Source organism: Macaca fascicularis, chromosome 5, assembly GCF_037993035.2.
Source record: "Macaca fascicularis isolate 582-1 chromosome 5, T2T-MFA8v1.1".
Taxonomy (NCBI): Eukaryota; Metazoa; Chordata; class Mammalia; order Primates; family Cercopithecidae; genus Macaca; species Macaca fascicularis.
The window spans coordinates 113142634-113149248 of NC_088379.1; positions in this window are offsets into that span (position 1 = coordinate 113142634).

The window sequence follows — 6615 nt, forward strand, 5'->3', positions numbered from 1 at the left end:
ATGCCAGTTAGAATGGCGATCATTTAAAAGTCAGGAAACAACAGATGCTGGAGAGGATGTGGAGAAATAAGAACACTTTTACACTGTTGGTGGGACTTTAAATTAGTTCAACCATTGTGGAAGACAGTGTGGTGATTCCTCAAGGATCTAGAACTAGAAATACCATTTGACCCAGCAATCCCATTACTGGGTATATACCCAAAGGATTATAAGTCATTATACTACAAAGACACATGCACACATATGTTTATTGCAGCACTATTCACAATAGCAAAGACTTGGAACCAACCCAAATGCCCATCAATGATAGACTGGATAAAGAAAATGTGGCATATATATACCATGGAATATTATACAGCCATAAAAAGGATGAGTTCATATCCTTTGCAGGAACATGGATGACACTGGAAACCATAATTCTCAGCAAACTAACACAAGAACAGAAAACCAAACACCACATGTTCTCACTTATAAGTGGGAGTTGAACAATGAGAACACATGGACACAGGGAGGGGAACATCACACACTGGGGCCTGTCAGGGGGTGGGAGATAGGGGAGGGAGAGCATTAGGAGAAATAATTTTTAAAAGACACTCAGCACCTTGAAGTTCTTTTATAATATTTATTAAAAATGCAATGACTTACTTATTGTTGGCATTGTTCAATAGACTAATTTCCTTGAACAGCAAAGTTTGGATCTGTTTTGATGACTGGTCCATGCTCCATGTTTTAGCATGGTGCCTGGAATGTAGTATATGCTCAATAATTATTTTTAATTAAACAAGGACAAATGAAGGATTTAAACATTTTAGAGGAGGGGTTTTCTTTTTGTAAGAAAGGTAAGAAAGTTATAAGAGCAGAAAAGACAGTAAGAAAATATTCTAACACTATGACCATACCACCACTGTTACCTTTTTCATAGCTAATAAATGTTTTATTTTATATAGGCTAAAATCTAAAATTTATGTTGTAAGTGGATACCGAGAAACTGCTGCAGAAAGACAAACCATGATATCAGAAATACCAGTGAGATTACAAGAGAAGCAAATTTACCTATTGAAGCAAATCTTATCATTTATAACTTTGACACTCCTTCCCCCCTCAAAAAAAAAAAACTCCACAAAATTGGAATTTCTTGCTAAAACAAAGATTTGGGAAGTTACTGCATTTCAGCTAACCTAAAACCATTGTACTCAAAGAGGAAATTTCAAGTGAATGTGTGTTTTAATGCAGTAATTAGGAAAAAAGAAAAATATATAAAGAAGGAGAAAGGCATATAATAGACCAAATCTTCAAAACAGATGTAGAAGTAAAAACCAATCATTGTTTCAGCATGTTAGTATTTAGCAATATTTCAGGGGTCTTCATAAGACCTCCAGGCACCCCTGATCACTAAACAGTATTGCAAAAAGAATACATTCTGACAAATAGCTCAGAGGCCCAGAAGCGTAGTATGTTTATTTTGTGTATGTCAAAGAAAGAAAACCTTCAGGAAGAAAAATACATGGAGAAACACTTAAGATCAGAGTTCTGAGGTATTATTGAATCAATTCTTTACTTTCAAAAATTATTTTGAAGTCAAAAGTTTAGTGCTAAAAAATGTAAAGAGGAAATGTACTTTAAAACATGTATAGAATTTTCCAACAAGCATATGCATTATATGTCTATTTATAAAGTATATATGTTATCAATCCATATATTAAATAGTACTTTAGTAAATTATAATTTCTTTCTTGATTTTTTACATAAAAACATATAAATAATATTTCTTTCTTCCTATTCCCCAACTAATTATTGTGCACTCTCTCAAAGTTTTCAGCAGCCCTCTGAATGGACCACTGCTCTGGGAGCTTGACAATTAATAAATACATGTTCAAGGTCATAAATTACACTGGAAAATAGGTGGTAGGAAATTTGAGAGAGAAAAGGACATTTGAGGAACTGGTTAATTTGCTTTTTATGGGGACATAATTGAAAACTTATTTTCACAATATTAATTAAAACAAAAAATGTCATGTGATGATTTTATTTTTTTAGCAGTCAAGGATGGAGTTCTCAAATTGTATATACAGTTTCTTCCCTTATCCATGGTTCTGCTTTTTTGTGGTTTCAGTTACCTGTGGTCAACCTTAGTCCAAAAAGAAATTAAGATATTTTGAGAGAAAGAGAGGGAGAGACCACATTAACATAACTTTTATTACAGTATATTATTATGATTGTTCTATTTTACTATTGTTCTCTCTTACTCTGTCTAATTTATAAACTTTACTGTATGTATGTGTAGCAAAAAATAATGTATACAGGGTTCCTTGCTATCTGCAGTTTCAAGCATTAATTCAGGGTCTTGCAACGTATTTCTTGCAGAGAAGAGAAGACTACTATACTGTATATAATATTTATTTCTTTTTAAATATTAAATTCCAAACAAGCCTAAAGAAATACTTGTGGGAAAATCAGACGGATAATATGGATGCTATCAGAATGGAGAGAAGCCTGGATATATCTAGCCAGTGTTAGGGAGATGAGAAAAGGGAAGCTGGTGATATAATATAAAAAGAAAAATAAGGGCACCTGAATGGCACAAATGGCAACTAAAGCTGTAGGGATGTTTTTATCTCAGTCATTTTAAAAGGACATGGTATGGAATGACAGAACTGAGTTTATTTGCATATAAGCAAGTATATTCACGTGGCAACTATATACCTTCATTTCTGTATAAATTCCCAATATCTTTATTTATTATTCTCCCTATTTGACTTCAACCGTCTGAGTGGAATAATGAACTCACCAAAAGAAGTTTCCAGTGATAGGAAAAGCTAGATTAATAATTTTCCCTCAAGTTCCCAAATATAAATTCACTTTTTTAACTCCCAAAGTTGCAGGTGCTTTCTGTTTTTACAAATACATTTGTGTATGGCTTGGCTGCCACTGGATGTTATATATTTTTGTTATTTTATTTTTCATGAAAGGCCATGCATTAAAATCTCATTTCAATGAGTAAGCCTTAGAACAAAAGGAACTCTATTCCAATTACTACTGGGTTCTTCACCAGCACACTGAGTGTTTTATTCATCAAGGTCTTCCCGTGGTGCTATAGTTGTATTTCTAACCTATTCAGTGTGTTCTTCCCCTTTCAGGATATTTTTTCACTCAATGGGTCCCCACACTTTTCTCTAAGAATCATTTCACTTAAGCAATACTGACTTATTTTTCAGCAAAATTTTCACCCCTGCTCAGTCAAAAAAAAAAAAAAAAAAAAAAAAAAAGGCACTGCAGTTGCCACCTGCTGAACATTTTTCTTCCATTTCCACAATTTCCTCTCAATGAAATGCTGGCCAGAATTACAATATTTCTGAATGTGTTCTCACTGGCTCCTTATTTTATGCTGGAAAAACTTACCACTGATGCACTATTTCTTTTGATATGTATACATTCCAAGACCTTGCATTTTACTACTGCCAAATCAAATGCAGATGGTTTCAATGTAGAAGGCACAATCTACCCCAGATCTCTTTCCTGATTAGTATTCTTCATGAGGCTTTCATTTCAAACTGCTGATCCCGGGAGTCTCTGGCCTTGTCTTTATGACTTATCAATTCTGTACACAAACCACTTTTCCCTCTCAAAGGGTGAAATGCTAAGATTATTGCAAAATGGCCTCCCTTATACCGTCATAACCACTATTCTTTTGCATTTGTCATCACTCAAATCACTATGTATCAAATACCCACCCCTAATATATCATGCACACATCATCAGGTTGGGTGTAACATTACTTCTTGAGCACTTACTTAACTTCCTCTCTCCACCCACCAGTTTTCAACATTCACTATATTTTTCCATCTGTAGGTGAAATGTTTATTTGTTTTTCCCCCATCTTCCATTCTAAATTAGACCTAGACACAAACCACATCCTCAAACTTCTCAACTACAAAAACTTCAAAGAATCTGTGTATGGAGAGGTAGTTAGGAAACCAGTCTGGGAAATAAGACCCCGCTATAAATGTTGAAATTTTCCATTAACACATTGGAGTGGGTTGAATAGTGGATCTCCGAAAGATATATCCACATCCCAGAACCTGTGAATTTGACCTCATTTAGAAAGGGATTTTAACAGATGTAATTAAGAATTTTAGGAATCTCACCTGAGATTATCCAAGTGAGCCCTGCAATCCAATGGTAAGGGACAGAAAAGGATAAGACACAGAAAGGAGAAGGCCTTGTGAAAAGGGCAGCACAGACTAGAGTTCTGCAGTCACAAGCCAAGGAACACCTGGGGCTATCAAAAGCTGGAAGAGGCAAGCAAAGGACTCTCCCTTAGGTCCTTTGGAGAAAGCATAGCCCTGCTGACACCTTGATACTGGATTTCTGGCCTCCCAAACTGTAAGAGAATAAGTTTCTGTGTTTTAAGCGACCAGTTTGTGGTAATTTGTTCCAGCAGCCCTAGGAAACTAATAAACCCATTGTAATTGCATAGAGCTTACCAACAAGTGCAACTCCTTAAAAAGTCAGAACCTTTGAATACAACTACTTACTAGGATCACAAAAAATTTGAGTCACGTAATGGTTCACTTATTTAATAAATAAATGTTGAGCATCTATTTGCCACACACTATGCTGATTATTGAGAATACATTGGTGATCAAAAAAAAAAAAAAAACAGTGTTCCTGACTGCCTGAATAGAGCTGACATGGTTAGTATTTCAATTCAAAACTAAACCAAAGGCAATTTCAATTTCTAAAAGAAAATAAAACTTGGAAATTCTTTTAACTGGTTGGAAGTCCTTAATTGTGTATAAAATAATTAATAACATGTGGAATAAGTTTTCTTCCAAACACACAACTTCAAAAATGAGGCATTTGGCCAAGTACATTTTGGATATTACTTGAGTTTAAGTCTTTAGAAAAATGGTTAGAAGTACATGATGAACTCTTAAATAACAATGATGATGAAATTGTATATACCATCATGTAGGTGAGTGTGATTTTTTTCTTTGTTTTTCTGAAGATGTCAACACACTTCACATTACAATGATGATGAAATTGTATATACCATCATGTAGGTGAGTGTGATTTTTTTCTTTGTTTTTCTGAAGATGTCAACACACTTCACATTTGTTGTGTAAACCTTATTTCTTCACCATAGGTTGTAAAAATTTGGGAAATTCATGAGGCAGAATGAAACATGGAGATTCCCTGCTTAACCACATGTATTAATAATACCACATGTATTAATAATAATACCACATGTATTATTAACTATCACTTATTGTGATTATTACTTTCCAGGTACTTTGCTAAGTGTTTTATACACAGGATCTTACTTGATCTATAAAACAACTCTAAGAGGTGGGTCCCAATGTCCTCTTTTTTTGAAGTCAACTACATGCCTGCTTTCTTGAAAATCTCATGACTCTCAGATAAATAGTCATGGATTTGGAAATTTGTGTGACCATGACCTCTCTCATTGTCCCTCTATGCCTTTGCATAGCCTTCCTCTCTTACAGTTAGCCATTGAAATGACAATTGCAATCTTAGTAATATAACCCAGGGTGATTATGGCTTTCTTTTTTAAGTCTCCATTCTTCATTAGGTAGAGCTAAGGATAGAAACGGCTCTAGGCTTGAGACAACTTTTTCCTCACAGCCTGGGGATGATCACTCCCACTCCAGCTTTGACCTCCAGTGTTATGTTCAGACTGACATACACATACCAACATACTGTCTTTCCAATACTCTCCATTCTCCCCTCCTCACAATCACTTTTCTTCTGGTTTATCCTGCCAATGACCAGAGCAGTAGCAGAACTAACTAGTTCTGCTGAACTAACAGAATTTCCATGGCAGAACTAACACAGAATTTTCCGATTGTATGAAGTCTAAGGACTGCCCAATGGTAAGAATGTAAAAGAAGGGGCTTTAATAGAGACTGAGAGAATCTACTCTTTTCCTCATATATTGAATATATAATATTTAATAATTATATTGAATATTACAAGCTCCTGTCTCTTACAAGCTCCTTGAGGTCAGAAATTTGCTTTCCTGTTATTTCTCCAAAGCCTACTTTATTCAAATGAACTACTGTCTGAATGTAACACTGGAGGTCAAAGCTGGGGTGGGAGTGATCATCCCCAGGCTACGAGGAAAATGTCCTCTCAAGCCTAGAGCTGTTTCCACTTGGGTTATATTACAACATACATTTATAGGCCAAATCTTAAAATGTAGTCAACCAGTAGTTTCAGAATTTCCTACAGTGTTGTTAAAATGCAGCTTATCAGACTACCTCAAGTCACTAAATCAAGAGCAGTGACTTAAGGCCTGGAAATCTGTACTATTAGGATTCCCAGTTGATTCTAATGTGCTCTAAAGAATGAAAACTACCAGCCAAGAAAATTTCCCCAAAAGAGGATTTGTAAGTGCATTTTTGCTGGTGTAGGTATGAAGTATTTTCATATAGGGCAAGGACAGACGACACAACGATTTCAAGAAATGAGCATGAAAACATATGAAAATTGTGGTATACAGTGAGAAGAATACTGGATCAGGACGCCAAAGACCTGGGTTCTATGCTTTACACTGCCATACATTTATTTGAAATATATTTATTAAGTATGTAC